The sequence below is a fragment of the Ambystoma mexicanum genome, chromosome 4q (assembly GCF_040938575.1).
Source record: "Ambystoma mexicanum isolate Mex_15411 chromosome 4q, UKY_AmexF1_1, whole genome shotgun sequence".
NCBI classification, from domain to species: Eukaryota; Metazoa; Chordata; class Amphibia; order Caudata; family Ambystomatidae; genus Ambystoma; species Ambystoma mexicanum.
In genome coordinates, this window is record NC_090928.1 from 112,757,194 (window position 1) to 112,778,182 (window position 20,989).

At 43.7% G+C, this 20,989-nt stretch overlaps 1 protein-coding gene across 1 annotated transcript in view; it reads left to right on the forward strand.

Moving 5' to 3' along the window:
- The window catches only part of LOC138467516 (sodium/potassium-transporting ATPase subunit beta-1-interacting protein 2), a 798,058-nt gene that overhangs the window by 66,762 nt on the left and 710,307 nt on the right, over positions 1-20,989 (forward strand). The gene's annotated exons all lie outside the window — the stretch shown is intronic.

Here is a 20,989-nt window from a genome sequence, read left to right on the forward strand (position 1 = left end):
GCACGTGCACACCAAGCACTGCACTAGCTAAACGATGTTTGTATGTGTTTTAACCAAACCTTAAATCTTTCACCTAGCATAGAGACAAGGGGGCTGTGTTTGACCACTGAGTCCTGACACCCACACCTACCAGCCAACACTGTGCAGCGCTAGTTATATGAACATACTTATGCTGTCTCTGCCAGTATATGTCAGTATCCCCATGTGCAAACATTCTCTTGCTGGCTTTGCCCTAATGCCAGTAAAAACCCCTGTCATAGGAAGAAAACACCTTTGAAACAAAATGGTGGTGTCCTGCCACATACATTTACTTCAATTTGCATTTTAATTTTGTGCAAAGAGTATCTCAATGGACATGCTGAATATCAAAAACATTGTATACTCATGATTAGCTGAGGTATAAATACAAAAAGAATCTCAAGGTTGACTTTTAGCTTATTTATTTGACTAAGGTCAAAGCACAAGAGGAAATAGGGGTTCAGTTTCCCTCAATATTTAGTAATTTTTATGAACAACACTTGCCTTCAAGTTGGCAAACATATTGAAAATCGAACAAAAAAAAAAAAAGGAAATTTAAGACACACTTTTCAAGTTATTTGTACATGGTCCTAGAATTGCTAGTGCATGAACATAAGAGCAGGGCAATTGTTACAGCAATTATGATCACATAGGTCGTGCAACTGTGAATAGTAAACCAGAAGTAGGTTTTCACAAAGAGCATCCTGGTAGTTGTTTCCAAGGTGTGTTAAGTTCTTGAGGGAGGTAAGCAAGTCTTTGGCCTACGTCTAGATATTGATCAGATGGTGTGTGGGGACAGGCATATCTGAGCCAGATGGTGTGTGGTCCCGTGACATTTCGGTGAAAAACGCCTTCTTCAAGGGTGAAAACCCAGTCTCCCTACAAGGAGGAATCAAGTGAGGATGGATTTAGTGTAATAAAGACACCATGGTGTTGTTACAAAAAGCACAACGGGATATTCGCATGTCATAAAAACAAAAGACAGTTTAATTAAAATTGAAATGCCCCCCCCCCCGCTGTTAGAGAGAGTTAAAAAGAATACTCAAACTTGTGGCTAGTGCTAGGAAGAAAACGCTGCCACACAAATGCTTGCCCAACCTCAGCAACACCATGTACAAATATTCTTCATGTTGACTTTGCCCTCAATAACAGTAAATCATGCAACATACAGAAAAGGAACCATGTCCTTGTTTGGCTGCACACTGCACAAATGCCTCCACCCACCATGTAAGAACACACCTCAACTTGACTTTTCCCTTAACACCAGTAAATTGATTGCCATGCCACAGTAAGAATTATCTAGACTGGCTCCACCAAAATGCCAGTCTATCTAAGTAATAACACTTATAGGGCTTACTTTATCATAGAGGCCCTGATTAAAATGCCTTGCTACAGAAATAGCTATACAGAAACACCAAAATGCCACTGTACCCATAATGACTGCAATATTTTCACTGCACCATGAGGAAGGCCACTCAAAGATGGCCGTCCCCCACCAGAGACTCTGAATTGCAACGTCAACTTCCGAAACAAGCAGCCAGCTAGCCATCGGATTGGCCACAGGGTGCAATTTATGCACCAATGAGGAACCGGCAGGAGTAAGCCGGCCCTCATTCACGAAGGCCCTCTGAACCAAGGCTACTTCCTGTCCAAGCCTGCCATCCATTCCAGCTTTCCACCGGAGGAGCAGCAGAGGCAGGAGCACTGCAGGAGCAGTACCTTCCCTACTTGGACGGAGGGAATATGCAGTCACTACCACACAGTGAGAACGTGTCTCAGTAGGTAGCATGCTACAGCGACGAATCAACCCTCAATCCTTTTTAAAAATTTTTTTTAAAAAATCTGATAAAATTTGAATTTATTGTAAGCGCGACTGAGGAAAGCGTTTTAAATTCACAGAAGTGCTTTATCTGCAAAATCTATTACACGTCATGACCGCAGTATTTTCACTGCACCACAAGGAAGGCCACTCAAAGTTGGCCACCCCCCACCAGAGGCTCTGAATTGCAGCGTCAACTTCCGAAACAAGCAGCCAGCTAGCCATCGGATTGGCCACAGGGTGCAATTGATGCACCAATGAGGAACCGGCAAGCATAAGCCGGCCCTCATCCACAAAGGCCCTCTGAACCAAGGCTACTTCCTGTCCAAGCCTGTCCACAGCCTTCCAAGCCGTAAGCCAGGAACCCTAGGCAAAACTGTCTGTAATTGCTTGAGGCCCGTATACAACTGTGTTCACTACAGGTACTTTCGAATTCCTTATTCCTTTCAAGTACGTGACACTCTGATTGCTGAACACAGCACTTTGATTTGCCTACAATACAACCCCCTCGCCCGCCCGCGCACGATGCACGTGAGAGCTGAGGCTAGGTATTTAAGCAACGATCCCTGTATTAACATCCGCGCAGGTAGCACTATTCTCACTACTTGTATAATGTTGCTTGCCTGTCCTGTGTAAAGTTGCCCTATGCCCTGTATTTCACAGCTTGCCTAACTTAGTTACTGCCGCTGGTTGTTAAACTGTACTGCTCCCCTATTTGCATATTTGCATCCGTAACTGTGTCAAGGTATTCCTCATCCCAACGTCAAATAACTCCACTTGAGTATTCAAGGGTAATGGCCATGGTTCTCCTCCGAAAGACTTTACCCACATAACTTGCCTGTTTCACACCTGTTGTTATGCCCGTATGCTTCTTAAACCATGCAACATCTAGACCATGTACTCTAGACATAGTGACTACTGGCCATAGAACATAACAAGCCATAGCAACAGGTATTCCCCCTTCCACATACTCCAAAGCCACTGCTAAGCCCGATCGTCAAACTTGCCTATTTTGTGCAATTCTAGCCAAATTGAATCTGCCTACTGCTATGAACACGTTGCCTATTTGTACCAGACTATTTGTACAACCCTAGCCAATTGAATCTACCTATTGCTATGAACACTTTGCCTATTTGCACCAGTCTATTTGTGCAATCCTAGCCAATTGAATCTACCTATTGCTATGAACACTTTGCCTATTTGTACCAGACTATTTTTGCTATCCTAGCCAATTTGAATCTGTCTACTGCCATGAATACTAGTTTATTTGAATCTGCCCACATTGAGTAATCTTAGCTTCATTGACTAGCTCCCCACATCACTCTGTGCGATTCCACTATTAATTATGAACTGCACTTGGTATACATGTCTACCATACCCATTACCTGACGTCATCACCCTTAAGCCTGTCCATCTGAACTCGCTTCACCCTTATTTACTGTACACCTTTCTGGCCTTAATTACACTACAACCTGTCTCCACTATGGCCATTCACATTAAACCAGCTACCACAACCACTACAACACTGCCGTGTTCACTCCCATCCGGCAGCATGATATTGCACAGCCCATACCTAAATGAGCCAGCCCTGTGGCTACAACACTTCACCACCAAACCCATCCCTAACCAACCATGCCTTACGCGCATCAGGAATGCCGGGCTTGGCTCTCGCATCCATTACCCTTCTTACACACATTCTACACCACGGAACTGCATCACGTCGCACGGCTACACATCATTCTTGCCCGACACTGCTAGGTCCAAATTCACCACTGATGAACCCTCACCTCTACGCTTACTTAGTTGCCTATCTCCTAGCCGACGGAGTAAACCCTGTTCCACTCCAGTCCGGAACCAAAAATTAGCAACCAGATGTCACCACTGATCCTACCACCTGAACACAGACATTAGGATCAATTCTGCCAACTTAACTCATACCCTTGATGCCCCATTATCGGTAGAGGCCGCCCCAGCCAACATCCCCAATGCCCAAGCTAAACTCAAAGGGGCGCTCATTCACGCCTGCTCTGTCTCAGCTCATGCGTTAGTCATCGCTGACTTCATTGTAACTGAAAACCCTGACTTTCTGGCTATCACAGAAACTTGGTTACATGCGGCGTCTGGCCCCGCCCTGACCCTAGCCATCCCTGATAGCTACTCTATCATTAGGTGCGATAGGGACACCAATCAAACCAAGGGGTGGATTAGCATTCATATTCAAGAGCTCCCTTGACCTAAGAGTTGCTAACAGTCATCAGTTGCTTTCTGCTGACCTACTCTCGATTAAACTCCCAATCTCACCTAATCATACCGCCTTAGTGCACCTCATCTATCGGCCACCTGCTCCCACTTCCACATTCGTAGAAGATATCTCTTCCATCCTAGCATCCAGCACTAAGCCTAAATCCCAAATTATCATACTTGGAGACCTTAATTTAGGCTATCTGGACACGAACGACACTAAAGCATGTGACCTAGCCAATGTTCTATCCGACTTTGGCCTCACCCAGCATGTCAATGTACCCACCCATATCAAGGGACGCACATTGGACTGGGTTTCAGACATGAATTACGCACTAAACCTAATTTCAGTGTTACCATGTGCATGGTCTGACCATCACAAAATAACATTCTCCATCAATTCTCGCCCATCCGCGGACAAACCGTGTACTGCGCCACCCACACTCACTCGTAACAAGAAGGATATCACAACTGAGAAACTACTGCCACTCATCCTCCCACTATTAAATTCGGTCTCCACAACCTGTGCTGACCCTACCGTCATGGTGGACACCTACAACCGAGCTATGTTAAAAGCATTGGACTCCATTGTCCCACTTAAACAGCGCAAAGAAAAACCTTGCAACCACCTTAATTCCTGGTTCACCCCACACTTACGAGAACTTCGTAAAGATAAACGTAAAGCTGAGTCTCTCTGGAGAAACTCACCTACGCCAGTAAATAACATTAACCTTCTATCCATCACCCTCTCGTACAAAGAAGCCATACTAGCGGCAAAAAAAGAAGTCTATAACAACAGGATCATACAAGCTAAATCCAATACTAAGGAACTCTTTAAAATTCTCAAGGAATTAGAGTCCCCAGTTGCCCCCCTTGACACATGCACCCCTGACACCGAATGGTGCGCCAACATTCAAAAAGCACTACTTAACAAAATCACTACACTCCAAGCTAAAATCAACACTAAAAAAAAACATCTCCTTGATTTAGCAGGTAACTCCCAACCCACCAACTTCTCATCCCTTACCATTAGGGAAGTGGAAAATATCATCAAGAAGTTAAAACCATCCAATTGTCAAGGCGATGCCTGCCCAGCACCAATCTTAAAGGAAGCAGCGCCTGAGCTCGCCCCCTTTATCACTTCCCTCATCAACGCCTGCTTTACATCTGGCATTGTACCAAATAACCTCAAGGATGCATGGGTAATCCCCTCAATCAAAAAACCTAACTTAGACCCTAGTAACCCCACCAACTACCAACTATAGGCCCATCACCACGGTACATTACCTTCTAAAAATCCTGGACCGTGCTGCTTATCTCCAAATTCAAGATTTTCTCGATAAGAACAACTTATTAGGACTCAGGCAATCTGGTTTCCGGACGAGACACGGCACAGAGACAGCTCTAATAGATCTAAAAATGCAAATTGAGGATTTGAAAGACAAGGGCAAACAAGCGCTCTTACTCCTCCTTGATCTATCCGCCGCTTTTGATCTGGTGGACCACCAAATCCTCTGCCAGCATCTCAAAACGGCTGCCCACTTTTCCGATGCAGCCACCTCCTGGATCAGCTCATTCCTTGCCAACAGATCCATGAGAGTCTTCTCATCTCTGGCCGCTGCTGACCCAGCACATATCCCGTGTGGAGTCCCACAAGGCTCGTGCGTATCACCCACGCTCTATAACGTCTTTACGAAACCACTCTTTGATATTCTTGACCATCTGGGTGTCACCTACACAAATTATGCGGATGACACCCAGATTCTCATCCCTATAACTGGTGACTATGTAACTGACGCCAAACCTCTCAATGCAGTTTACTCCGTCATCCAGGCGTGGATGGCCCATCATGGTCTCTGCCTAAACGATGAGAAAACTGAGCTACTCATCCTAGACTCTCAGTCCAAACTCTCAAAACTTGACAGCAAATATGATGCATTCAACATTGATGGTAACATCATCAAGGTCACCAATGTCACTAAAACACTCAGAATCTACCTAGACTCCACCCTCTCTCTCACCAGACAAACCAACTCAGTAGTTTCAGCATCTGCATACACGTGCAAACTGATCACTGCTTGCCGTCCCTTCTTAACTATGGACAACTGGTTGATCCTTGGCAGAACCCTAATTTTATCCAAAATTGACTACTGCAATGCCCTTTACCTAGGAACGAGTCAAAGAAACATTGACAAACTGCAGGTAACCCAGAATAACGCCATTAGGGCTGCTCTTAACATACCTAGGCGCTCCCACATCTCAACCACTAGACGCAACTTACGCTGGCTCCCTATTTTACGGCGTATCGCCCTCAAAACACTTGTTCTAATCCACAAAGCACAGAACAACGCAGCACCAGCCTACTTGTCAGAGCGCTTCACACAACACACAGCCCACAGACCTCTAAGATCGGCACATGCACACACACTCATCATTCCTAGCTTCAAGCTACAGACTGCCAGAGGCTCGAGTTTCCCAGTCCTGGCAGCGAAGCTTTAGAACTCACTACCTAATGATCTCAGGAATGTCCCTTCCCTCCAATCCTTCAAAAACAGAGCAAAACATTGGCTTTATGAGCAAGATGAAGCTTCGGCCACCCTTTGGTAAACACCTATCGCATACTGTGCAACCTCGATTACCTCTGTATATAACTAACTATCTCTGTAAATATATGTATATGTCCTTGTTCTATGTATATATATATATTATGTAACATGCAACTGCCTTCTGTAACCTTCTGTAACCTTTCCAAACATGCGCCCTGAGGCCCGTGGGCAGGCTGCGCAATATAAATAAATAAATACAAATACAAATAGCACTTATCATGCTTGCTTCATCATAAATGCCTATTAAGAAATGTCATTCCACAATAATCAAAATGTCAGTCTTGCCACGTAATAACACATATCATGCTTGCTTTATCATGAATGGATGCTCATTGAAACTACTGTAGTATCACCCCCACATTCTCCTCACCCACCAGAATCAACTCCTCCTCAGTAGCAAGACCAGCACAAATACGAGCACACACACATTCACGCAACATTCACTCGCTCAATTGCAAACGCCATTTACTCGCTTATTCACATGTACACGCATACAGCATACACTCAGGGCCTGATTGTGAGCTTGTGATATAAAGTGTGTGGAAATACGACATTCTCCCCTCCAGCACCATCATTATGTGGTGTGTGATAATATTGAAGGGGAGGTGTCATGCTTTCCAGCAGCAAAAGCTGCTAATATTGCATGTTGTGGGAAAAACATGTGTTTCAGTGACATTGCAAGCCTTTCTTAATAGTCTACCACTTTTCTAGTTTTAAAACATTTTCTTAAACTATCATTAAACTTGAAAAGTGGTGCTGCAGTCTCAGAAAGTGATTGTTTATAAAGGGAAACCGTGCCTAGTGGAGTTTAACAGCACCACAAAGGTATCGTATTTGTACTCCTTTCTTTGTCAAGCTATACCAGTGCTGCTAGGAGGAGAATCCCCTGCCTGTGACTGCCCTGCATTCCTGATGGTTGCTAGGGCTGCCAGGGCTGTTGTCAAGCCATAAATCAGGCACATACAAAGCCGAAGCTTTAATGTCCCTGCACCGCATTCTTTCTTCATCAGAATATGATGTTTGTTATTAAAGTGTTTGTTCCTCCTTCATGGAGGATCACTTTCTTACATGTGCATGCACCTTAGAATCGGCCCCTCCCTCATTAACACGTGCATGCAGCCACCCATGCATCATACTCTCACTCTTTCACACACATAACACATAACACACACCACACCCTTGAATGCACACATGCATATAAAGATATATCATAAACATGCAATACTGTTGCATGCATGCACACACACTTACAAAAAAGATGTATTTTTTCTTACCTGCGATTTTCTGAATCCATCCCTGCCAAGGGACTCCTCTTTAGACAGGACGCTGGCTCCCATGCTCCATGCCGAAAGTAACCAGTGAGAGCTTTCTGGCTGCTGACGTGCAGTGGAGCTGGTGCCCGAATGCTTTGGAAAATGGCTGCACTATGTATGTTGGTTTTAGTGCTGCAGCGTTCTATTTTGTGATGCCTGATGAGATTGGTGTTAAGTAGCCATGTGTGAGTGGATTGGTTGGTTTGCATGTGATGTGTGAGTGGAAAACCTGAGAAGTTAGAGGGCGGAGGTTAGCAAGCCTGCAGACAAACATTAGGGAGTGGATATGCTTCATAGGTGACTGGGCACTTGCTAAAACCCGGTGTGGGATATTGTGTGGCTCTTGAGTCCCATGTGTGAGCTAGGGGACAGGTAGGATGATCCATGTGTTGTGGGAATGCAAGTTTTACATTCTGTGGGACAATTGCGTTGTGATGGAGGTGAGCCCGAATGACATTCTTTGGTTGTTTGAGTGAGGCTCAAAGGGTAAGTATGTACCGTGGGTTTGGATCCGAGTTGCTGGTTGGCATTATGTGCAGTGGGGCCTCTGGTTTCGGGTTGGTATTTTACTCAATAAGGCATTGAAAAGCCTTCTCTTTTGCATTTCCCTCCTCTGAAGTGATCCTGGTTTGGACAGATTCCGTTTGGTAAAGCGTTCTAGAGTGTGACCACCGTTTCAGGGAAAGCTGATCCGGCGTGCCTCTCGGAAGTAAAGCATGGTCTATAGTATTACATTGCTGCTACATCTTAATGTCATCTTGGTTGGTATAGAGTGATCTTTCCTTGGATTAATTCAACTCCATGTCCATGGAGGTCTATGTGGATGATGCAGAGTGCTTTGAATTGGTTCCTTATTTTGAGCAGGAGCTAGTGGAGCCCTTTAGGACTGGTGCTATGTGTTCCCTCCTGTTGAATCTTTTTAGTACGCTTGCTACTGTGCTTTGGGCGCATTCAATGTTCTTAGTTGGTAGTCTGGCATGCCAAGGTATATGCTGTTGGCAACGCCGTTTTTTTTTATTAATAAACCAGTGATAAGACATTGAGGGACCTGTTTGGGAAAGTGTGGAAGAAAAGGTGATTTTAGAGTCTGCAAATATTGCAGATTTGAATGTCAGCCAGAAGGAACTGGGTTGAGGTGATGGTGAAAAAACCTGGAATATGGTCATACGATGTTTGAGCTCCGAGCCTACTGATTGGAGGAAATGGCTGTCTACATGCTAATGATCTTTATTACTGACACTTTTTAGAAAGGAATTGAATTGGTATTGTTTGCAATTACTTTTGCAAAAATACTAATCTTGAGATATAGTGATAAAACTTTTTCACGCATTGAATGATTCGTAGTAAGGAATGTGTAGGAATGCATCTAACGTGCAAGTGGATCAGTTAACAAAACACCAAGACCATCTCTACTTTCCATTAGGAACTTTTTGATGAAAGCAATGATAAAGGCCCCACAGCACCTACTGTGAAGCCTAAAATGGATGGACTCGGGTTGATACCCCTTTCAGATAACAGCAAATGAGAACCTGAAAGAAGATGGCATTGTACGCAATAGTTCAATGAATTCCAGAATCCGAGGGGATTTGTATATTTACAGAAGAATGACAAATAAAAAGAAGAGCATCGAGGAAAAACATTTTATTCCGGTCCATGAGGAGGCTGGCTGCTATTGGAAATAATGAATCAGATGAGATTAACTCAACTATCCAATGTAATATCCATATAAAACCCTGAAAATATTGTTCTTATTACAGGCTCGATGTGGCCGTCCAGCCATCATCTCTTTTGTTTTGCTGTAGTTGTGACATCACAACTGACCTGTTATAAGAAAATGACCTCACATCTGATCTGTAATCAGTTATCATGCTTCAGTTGTGACATCACAATGCCTGCTACATGAGCCAACCGAGAGGATTTTTTCAGCTGTCACTGCAGCACTTAATTAAAGCTGTGAAAAGCTTTTAAAATTCCTTGCTTGCGAAATTGTTTTCTGTAACACTTTACAGCCGTTAATTGACAAGGAACCGTTTTGGTAGAATGTTCAATTTGTGCACTGTTGGAGTTTTACACATCTGCCCAAGAATCTGCTTATTACTTCTTTTCTAGCACAAAATGAAAACGTTTTTTGAAGGCATTTTATTAAATTGCTTGAACTATTTCTCTGCAGTGCATTAGGAGCTGTATATTGTCTTTTTTTTAAGCAAATTGAATATTTCTTACATTAGACTGAGCAGAAGGCCAGGTATCAAAGAGGATGACCGAGTGTGGCCATTTATTATAAGCAATGAAATACCCCCTAACTTGCCATAAAAAGGATATTGCAAGTCACCTCTGTGTTCCGTGACGTTATAAATGATCCTCTATTTGGTAATGGTTTACCTCTCTGATGGGCAATATCCTTAAAACATACAGTAGGGGGTACACTATCCCACATCTAATAACAGGAACAAAGACAGTCATCTTTATTAATACATGTACATCAGAAAAGACACAAAATAACAATATAAAATAAAGGACAGATAAAAGGATTTAGGGTGATTTGTTTTCATTTCACAGAATCTTTTCATTGGAGTTTGAAGAAGGGAAGGCATACGGAACCTATCTATTTCCCAAAAGATAGGATTAAGGTGCTGCATTGCAGTCATAATCATTAATTCATAGTATGGCAGATTTCATTTGTTTTAAGTTCAATGGGTCCTTCGGTTATTTGTGTTGGAAACATAAGAACTCAAAGAACAACCTGTGATCTTCCACTAATTTGAATGACTAGGGAGGGGTACATGGAGGTCCTAATAGTACCCACAACACCAATCGCCAATCTCATATTCGAATGCCACAAAGTGCTTTGTCTCAAATGTATATCACTCACAGTGAATTATTCAAAAAGATGTATTAGTATTGTGGCAATAGATTTAACGCACGGTTGGTGAGTCCAGTAGGTTGGGTGTATGAGTGAGGATACGTGATTCATGATTGAGGAGTATCAAATATGATGAGATTGTAATTCGAGGGACTTTTTCACTACAGATGTTGGCACAAATGATGCTTTTTAACATGTTCTATTGCCATAATGAAAATAAATGTTTTGAATAATTCAATGTGAGTGATACAAATTTGAGACGAATGACTTTGTTACATTAGAATATGGTATGGAAGATGTTATTGTGTGGAAACAGAAATGACATTTTAAATGTACAACAGGGCTGTCCCCAATAGATTTGCAGATGACAGTAGAATGTTTTTGAGGATTCAGAGGCAGCTTGGATGAACGCTCTCCTTGAATTGTACAATCAATGTAACTTTGGCAAAAGAAATCTATTTCCAATACATTAAATCCCTCAAACTTGGAATGTTTGTCGCAAAGCAAAGGTTGAATCTGTTGTTGCTGAAGTAGCACTTCTAGGGGTCCTATCCTGCCTACCTTTGTTCAAGTCCCCAATCCATGTGATCTTTTAGTTTTGCCTATAAGGTGGCTACAGCGCTACCTATCATTTGAATCTAATGCCTTTGTAGTGCAGCTAGGGAGGCGTGGCCTATGAGGAGGGACACAATGCTTGTAGTAGCTGTTTGAATACCCTTGGCCATAGTAATCCCTATGGTGATTAACACCCAAGCCCTGCCCCTCCCCACCAAATACACACCCTCCTAGTATCTCTGTGGGCTATCTTTATCAAGCCTTAAAAGAAAACATTGCACTTTGAGTGCCTCCCGTGTTCTTTTATCAAAACAGTCTACTGAGACTTAATGGTTTGATCTGGTATGTAAATGGGTCACTGGTGTAATAGCCTCTTGATGTATAAGCGGTATGTGTGTCCTTCACTGAAGTCCTGTTAAAGACAAGCATCAGCAAAGGCATCAGCAGTGACAGATTATGTATAAGTAATAGCTATGCATTTGCCACGCACTACTACGGTGTGCCCAGTAGGTGCACCAATAATGGACAATAAGTACCTTTACAGCAATGCCTGGCAAATATCTTCCCCATGGCAACACCGTTGGCATTGCCAATGCTTGCCTTCACTGCATGTTGACATTCCTGTGGGATAGCATATGTATTTTGTTTCCTCACCCCCATTTGATTCTGGACAATGTACAAAACTCCTTCAATCGCCTGTGAAGCTCCACTGTTGGAAATGAGAGGTGTGACAGCAGTCAGGATCTACTGGGCTGTACCAGTAGTGACTGTAAAAATGTGTCTGCTCATTTAGACTCAGCCCCTGCACTGCAATCTGCTACTACTAAAAGTACCCACAAGACAACATTTTAATTTCACCCTATGGGCTTCACTTCATATGTTTGAGCCTCAATGGTCCTGTGTTTGATAAACCTCAAATGACATGTTCATTTCTATATAACATCTTCCTAGTAGCAGACAATACATATAAAAAAAAAACAAGCAGTAGCTGTGTTTTTTTATGGAACACTCAAATGCGAACTTAACTTCATGAGCTCTTGCTTCTAAATTATACTTTAACAGATTTTTTTTTTTATTCCTTCAGGTAGAAAAAGAAAAAAATATTGGCTGGGCCTTAGCTCTTTATAGATGTTGTTTAACTTCTTTGGGAGAGATCTTCTAAGAAAAATCATCGAGAGGTTAAATATATAGTACACTTGTGTCATAGTTCAAATTACATGGTTTTGATCTTTGAGGGATGGGGAAGGTTGATGACTACAATCTTCTTTTTGAAGTAAAAGGAGGGGCAATGAAGGAGAGAACGCTTATAAAAGAGGAAAGGCCTCTCTCAAACCTGTTTGGATTGAGGGACAGTAGATCTTGTGATTCAGGAAATTCCTCAAGAATTGTTTGTCTCCCTGTAGTAAAAGGAGGTGTCGGCCATCTTAAGGAAAATGTAGGATTCGTGCCTTTTAGTTCTGAAATTTGCACCAGTCTGATTACTGAAAATGGGTACCTGTTGGTGGCCAGATTAAACAAGTTGTGTGGCGGCTCCACCTTGTAGCCAGGAGGCAGCATGGGTGACTTAGCAGCATCTTCAGATCTCCTAAATAGAGCACTACTGCCAGCATGAATTGGGTCATTTGAGAAGTTGTTAGCTTATGCACTGATCATTAGCTGTTGCATATTAATTGTAATTTAAATGTGGGGATACGTTTAAGATGTGTTTTCATAACAGTAAATGTTGAAATAAGCATTTGCTTTGGACTGATGTAGATTGCCCAAGGGAGCAAACACTCTAACCTCCTTCTAAAGAAATAGAGTCATCCTCAAATTCCATTCACTTTCAAATCACCTGGCAATTCCAGATGAATAGTGCAATCAAGTAACAGGCATGCAGACGCCGCTCCCAGCCAATGGCTTACGCCATCAGACCCAACAAGTTGCTAGACAATCGACAAAGCAGCGTGCCCCTCGAGGTGCTCGGCTGGCTGAAAAGGAATCAGAGGATAACCATACCTATAATCTAGTGTCACCTCAGGGTGTCCAATATGTGTTGAATGTGACACCTCAGCCATCCCTCTACAAGATCAATGTTCAAATCGACATGTCTGAAAATGGTGTACTTATGTGAGTGTTCTTTGCAGTGCGTATCCTTTCTGAGCAGGGTTTGCGTTTCAGAAGTGAGTTTGTAGGTAGACCCAAGTCCTGTATCTCCTGGGCTCCCAGAGGGAGCTACACACGTTTGATATTCTTTCATAGTACCACTTTTAAAGTACATATATTAGGAATGTCAAGCAACTTCATACCACACATGTTAATCTGTAAAGGCAGTTTTAGCTCATTGATATGATATGATATGATATGGCATTTATAACGTGCCTATACAAAAGTGTTTCAAGGCACGACGAGGCAAGGGAGGGGGCACAAAGGGAAGACAGAGACAACGATCTTACTAGGCCAGGTGACATTGAGATCGCACAAGTGCGGGGGACGGGAGGGAGGAAAAAGTACAAAGGTGAGAGGGGAGGGGGCAGTGCAGTACAAAGGACAACAATAAAATAAATAAAAACCAATAAATACAATAAATAAGAAGTGCAGCCAAGTGGTGGCAAGTGCAGGGGTAAGTGCAGGCATCAGGCACTGGTAGGGGACTGTAGAGAAACAGAAACAGCCCCCAAGTGCAGGGTGTCCCAGGGGGGCAGTGCAGGTGTGCAACTGGCGTGGAGGGGACCTGGGCCAGAGAGCAGAGGGCAGCCAGGTGACCAGTGCAATTTCAGTTGAATTATTTAATTTTTATGAGTGAGTGCAGAATTGTGCCCGTTAATTTAAGAATGTCTAAAGTCCACTTGGTTGCCAATGCTAGTAGTTGAATTGAACCATTGTAACATTGTGATGCTTAGCATGTGTTTTGTGTGAGCCCATCCGTGATGCAATTGTGCACATAAGACTTCACTCGCACATTGATAGCACATGTATGTGGAGGTTAGATATGTGAAACTCATTGGACCTTATGTTCCAGTCCGATGAAAAATGCACCTGTTATGTTTGTTATTTTTTGCAATCAAGTTGACTCTGTCGTATTTGCACTACGAATTGCAAGAGAATGATGTCATTAGCTGTGAAATCACATGTATGCCTTGCTTTTGCACTTGGCAGTGCACATTGAATGAACACTGCCTGCCATTTCCAAAAGATGCCTCTGGAATCTGCATGCTTTGTTAGTGTAAAATGGAGGCAGATTTCATTAATTCATAAATATTTTCATTTGTATGGTGCCTTTCATTATAATTATAGTCACAAGGCACTGTTAGGTGAACACCCTCAGAGGGACCGGAGTCCAAATTTGGGAGATTTTGGGAGGTGCTATTATGAGTGTGTGTATTTCAGCCATTAAAGTAATGTGAGGGTGGCCAAGATCCTACTAGTCACCCATGTCTGAATGGCGTGTGGAGGGGGGTAGCAGAGGTAAACTATGAGCTCAACAGGGGAGGGTTGTGTTTAAGGAGATAATTATGTGAGAAGCTACAGTTCGAATTTTTGTCGTTAAAGGTAGCTTCATTTTAATGACAGAGGTGTTGTGCAATAGTGTTTGTGTTATATGTGAGTGCAGGGTGTGTGGAATGAACCTGTGCTTTCCTCTAAGTTACGAACGTGTGGTGTGCGAGGGTAGAACATGGGTTAGCTATTCAAGAATATGGCTATCTCACAAAAATTAGGCTAAATGCAAAATATGGCTGACTAACAAAGTTGGGCTAAAGGCAAACTAAGGCTACCTTACACAATTAGGCTAAATGCAAAATATGGCTGACTAACAAAGTTGGGCTAAAGGCAAACTAAGGCTACCTTACACAATTAGGCTAAATGCAAAATATGTCTATTTTACACTACTAGGCTAGATGCAGTAAATGGAAGGCAGTTGGGCTAAAAGCAAGGAAAGGCTACCTTTACACAATTAGGTTAAATGTAAAAATAGGGCTACCTTACACAATTAGGCTAAATGCAGAATATGGCTCACTAACACAGTTGGGCTAAAAGCATGGTAAGGCTACCTTACGCACTTAGGCAAAAAGCAAAATATAGCTCACTAGTGCAGTTGGGCTAAAAGCAAGGTAAGGCTACCTTAAACAACTAGGCTAAATGCAAAATATGGCTGACTAACAAAGTTGGGCTAAAGGCAAGGTAAGGCTACCTTGCACAATTAGGCTAAATGCAAAATATGGCTAACACAGTCAGGCTAAAAGCAAGGTATGGCTACCTTACACAATTAGGCCAAATGCAAAATATGGTTTTCATATGAATCCACAGCATTTGCGCTAGCATGAAAATGTCACGCTGGCGTAAATGCTGCTGCACTTGCATGGTGAGAGAGATGGCAGTAGCAGAAATGGAAAGTCTTTTCCATTTACCCTCTCCGCCATACTAATTAATTAATAAAAATATGATGCAGCATAAAATTAATGTGCAAAATGTTCATGTATGCACTTTACTAAGGCATTTTGCTCTACGCTTTAATGAACTTGCTCTCCATAATGTATTGAAACATTTCTAAGAATTGTGTCCTCCTCTTTGTGTTTACTTTTATCAACTGCCTTGTCATCTAGCTTAGATGTATTTGCCTTAGCTTTCCTTCGGTCTTGATTACTTACATACCTGTCAGCAGCCTTTACAAGCTCCCTTGGCTCTGGGATACCCTTGTCCACTAGATGCTTGTGTAACTACATCTGACATACATTCAAATCGAGCATGCCCTCAAATGTGCCAACTTTGTTATCTGTAACCCATCCATTCAGATACTTCAAGGATTGATGCGCAAATGCCTCAAAGGGTTGTCCTCCTTTCATGGTGAACTCAATAACGCTCCAGAGGTACTGCTAGGAGGTCATGCAGAACTTCCTGAAGATGACGGCCTTCATTTTCAGAAAAATTGCCTCTCCTCGAGAGTCAACTGAATATAACATCAGTACCAGTCGTCGGTAGACATCTCATAAGGATTACACCGCACAAATCTTCTTCCACATCCTGCATGTGGAGGGAAAGCCCTAGTCACTCAAACAAATTAATGATGTCTTTCCCCATCTCATAAGAAGGGGCTAAGTCCTTGTGGCACCTAGGCTTCCCTTGGGTGCCACTAGTAGAGATACTCCCCTCCCAATCGAACACATTCTTTCTTTCCTTTTCTGCTCTACCTCCATCATGCGCAAGAGCACAAGGTCCCACTGTTTCTGCTCTTCTGGAGCAGCAGTAGCCGTCTGTTTTGGTCTCTCCAGAGCAGTAGCATCCCTCTGCTTCCGGACCTCTAAGGCCCACTTCTTTTCCTCCAGGAATCCTTCATCCTATCAGTTAAATCTGCTCCAGTTTGGCTAAATCTCGACTTAACAGACTAAGAGGTTTGGGATCTAGCTGAAGCATGGGATGTGTGGGATCTCAGGGAACACTAGGAGGATATGCTACCTGCTCTCTGGGGGGGAATAATGGGAAGTGTTATCACTGTTGCCCTCCACATCCACTTCTTTGCCCTCCAGAGAAATGGGATCTTGAGCTGGGGGTTTAGTGCTGCTGCTGGCCTCCGTGGACAACTTCCTGCCCACTATCTACCTCAAAAGCTTGGCGACTTTTCAAAAGTTGTCTTCTTCACCTTACTGCCACAGGGGACACTCCTAGCTTGACAAAGCTCTCGCAGTTCACCTACTGACAAGGTGGCTGCGCCGTTGATATCAAGTTCCATTGTGCACTTACACAATATCCCTTGGCAGTAAAACTAACGTTAAATGGAACTCTTATTTTATCTGACTAGGCTGTAGGCACAGTCTGTTCAAAATTCCAACTGCTGACCACCAGTGTGAAGTACTGACTTCTGCCCTGCAGGAGTAAAAGCATGAGAAGAGGCTAACATGCCCACTCAGCCCTCACACGTCTACAAACCAAGAGCCAACACAATCATAAAGGTAAAACAGAGGAAGTCAAGAGATATACCTCCTTTGTCTTTTATGGTAACGTGGGCCGAGGAAAGTCTATACTCTTAAGAGCGGAGTGAATATGTTTCAGTAGAGGCCCAAACGGCAAATTATAACAGTCCAAAATAAAGGAATGTCCAATCAAGCTTCTATAAAAATATTTATTTTCATAAGACACGCCAAGTACAATACCAACTAACTAGAACACACTGTAAAAACCCACCCATGTAGAAGAGACATAAAATATGCACAGATACAATAGATGCAGTACTCTGGGTGATGAGGCAAGGGGAGAAAGGAATTCAAAAAACCACAATGTTGAAAAGGATATTTCTTTAAGTTGCCAAAAATAATAACAAGGACCTAGCTAGTCTCTTGGAACCAAAGATGGACGAGGGGGGCAGATATCAGTCAAATACCTTCTGTAAATGTTGTGGGGGTTCTACAGTGTCAAACCAGGCTTCTTAGCATCAACCACAGTGTCACAATGGTCCAGAGGCAGGTGGGCATCAAACAGAAGGGGAGCTGTGGTCTCCAAGTGTCTACTCGACCTGTGTGAATCAAGTGGTTAGCAGGTCTGGTTCGCCGGTCGAGGACTGACGGTGGTCGAGCTGGTGCTAAGATGCGCAGGGTAGTCAGCTCCATGTGAAGGCTCAGAGGTCATAGTTTGGGAAACACCAGGGTCAGGTCATTCAACTCACAGGAGTGGCAGTGAAGAAATTGGCATTTCAGGCAGTGACTCGTAGTTTGAGCTGGGGCAGTGACACGCTTTTGCTGGCACGGTGCAGTGGCGAACAAGTTCAAACAGTGGACGGCAGTTCAGAGAACAATGGATGCCAAAGGGCATTGTCACAGGTCCTGCTGGATCGCTCGGCATTGAGGTGCGCTCAAATCACGGATCGAAGCGTGTCGTCATCGACAACAGGGATCTCAGTTTTGGCTGTCAGGTGCTGTGGATAATGTTGGTCCATTTCTTGGCCTTCCAAACAGGAGGGACGCTGGCACACCTTCAGGGCACCTGCAACATGGTGAGGTCAGAGGCACAGGGTGGCTGGCAGAGAGGCAGTGTTATGGTCCAGCAGCATGTTCACCACCAGTGGTCCCAGCGGATAGTTAGGGGACAGATTTTGCTTCTACCTCTGGAACCTCTGCCTTCATCCCACAACTTGAGGACTTTACAAAGGACTGCTCTCTCAGGATGGTCCAACCAAATCTTCGGGATGGTTCAAGATGAGTCCAGATGATTGGGAAAATAATTCAAAGACCCCTTATTTTATAGGCAAGAGACCCCAGGTGATTGGACTAAAGCTAATCTGTTTTAGGGGTCCAAACCATGCTCTTAAAATGTGTGGACTTTGCCCTTATGATGTCACACCCAAAGTGCTTTGCTGCAGATGAAGTGGGTGGGACAGGAAAGAGAAAGGCAGAGATAATCACAATGGCAGAACCCTCAAAAAACTGTACAGATCCCTCACAGTCTACCCTAGCCCCTCCCCCTTGTCAATAGGATCAAATCTGCAAAATGCCACTTAAAATCCACGTTGCCGCATACGAAAAGTCGCTGAAATCTGCCAATTTAAAAAAAAACGGATATGGGCAAACCACAGTACAAAGCAATATATCTGTGCCATCATCGCCATTAAGTTACACGAGGTACCTGAATTCTCCAAGATGGCAGTTCGCTTTCCTCCTTTAGTCACCCTTGCCTAACCAGGCCAACACCAGCCCCACACAGCAGCCGATTGGCTCCCTGGCCGATTTAAACCCCCATTGGTCGCCGGCAGGTGAAGCCGGCTCACTCAGGACAAGGCCCAAGGAAACAAGGCCGTCGTCTGTTCTGAGCCTGTTCTAGCCATGTCAGCAGTCTGCCAGTCCCCCTGGCTCTCACACGCTGGCTCAAAGGTAACTTTTCTACTGAACATTAATCACTGCATCTCCCTGGGCGCATGTCCTTGCCGCCCGCATCCACAAGTCACTGGCGCCGCATATGCACTGTTTCACTTTCCCCACCCAACGCTTCTCAAGCCATCCTGTTACCTACATCGAAGCTCGCATCTTTATCAAGACACGCACTCTGTCGCCATGCTTGTCCCTAGCAGCGCAATGCACCTCTCCCTGACGGCTACACACTGCCCCGTACATTAGAACATGTGCTCTGCTCTCACGACTATCACATTTACTAATTGCAGCTCGCACAGGTGCCTCACCGAAATTCCTACCCCAGGTGCAACATATCATAGTCAAAGTCTAGTCCGACAACTGCTAATTGACTGCCATTCTCTGTCAAATTCTAAACAGCCTTCCATTGTCACTCACCGCCGATTGTGATGCATTGTTTGAAAACCAAATCTAGGTATTCGCACAGTCTCATACTTATTTCTCATGATTACTGACTGCCAATTGCTCTTTGCATAACGTGCCTGTAAGTTTCTGCCATTCTAGTCACCACTGTTTTTGCCACACTTTCTGTAAATCGAATCTAGGCATAACGTCCCTGAAAGTTCTGCCACTCTAGTCACCACTGTTTTTGCCACACTGTTTGTAAATCGAATCTAGGCATAACGTCCCTGAAAGTTCTGCCACTCTAGTCACAACTGTTTTTGCCACACTGTTTGTAAATCGAATCTAGGCATAACGTCCCTGAAAGATCTGCCACTCTAGTCACCACTGTTTTTGCCACACTGTTTGTAAATCGAATCTAGGCATAACGTCCCTGAAAGTTCTGCCACTCTAGTCACAACTGTTTTTGCCACACTGTTTGTAAATCGAATCTAGATACTTGCACAGCCCTAGACTAATTTCTCATTATTGCTGACTGCCAGTTGTTCTTTGAATAACGTGCCTGAAGGTTCTGCCATTCTAGTCACCACTGTTTTTGCCACACTGTCTGTAAATCGAATCTAGGCATAACGTTCCTGAAACCACTGTTTTTGCCACACTGTCTATAAAACGAATCTAGGCATAATGTCCCTGAAAGTTCTGCCATTCTAGTCACCACTGTTTTTGCCACACTGTTTGTAAAACGAATCTAGGCATAATGTCCCTGAAAGTCCTGCCATTTTAGTCACCACTGTCCTTGCCACACTGTTTCTAAATCGATCCTAGGTATTCACACAGCCTTTGACCAATTTCCCATCATTATTGGCTGCCAATTTGCCTCTGCTAAATGTCTAAGTATAGTTAGTCCAAGACCTGCCCACACTGCTAATCGCTGCACCCTACCACCATGGCTACTACCAGCTACTTTACTTTATGTATTGAATGCTGCTAGCTAACGCGCCCCACCACAGCTACCACCACCAGCCCGACCATCGCCCAACACCGCATTATACCAATTGCTGCACTTTACCTGATGCTAGCCAAGCTGAAACATCGCCTCCACCAATGTAACGTGAAATACTCAAGTATCACACAATGTATACCAAACTAAACCAAACAGTCATCTCATTATACCTCCTTAGGACCATCTTCTCCTCCACTGCTACAACAACCATGTCCATAGTAGAAACTGTGCCTTGCTCTCCCACAGAAAGAAACTTCAGACTTTGAGCAAGACTACCCCATCTCTATGAGCCTATCTGCCATAATAAACGCCTTAATCCACCCTTGAGATCCACCTCACAACACCCCAAAGTATG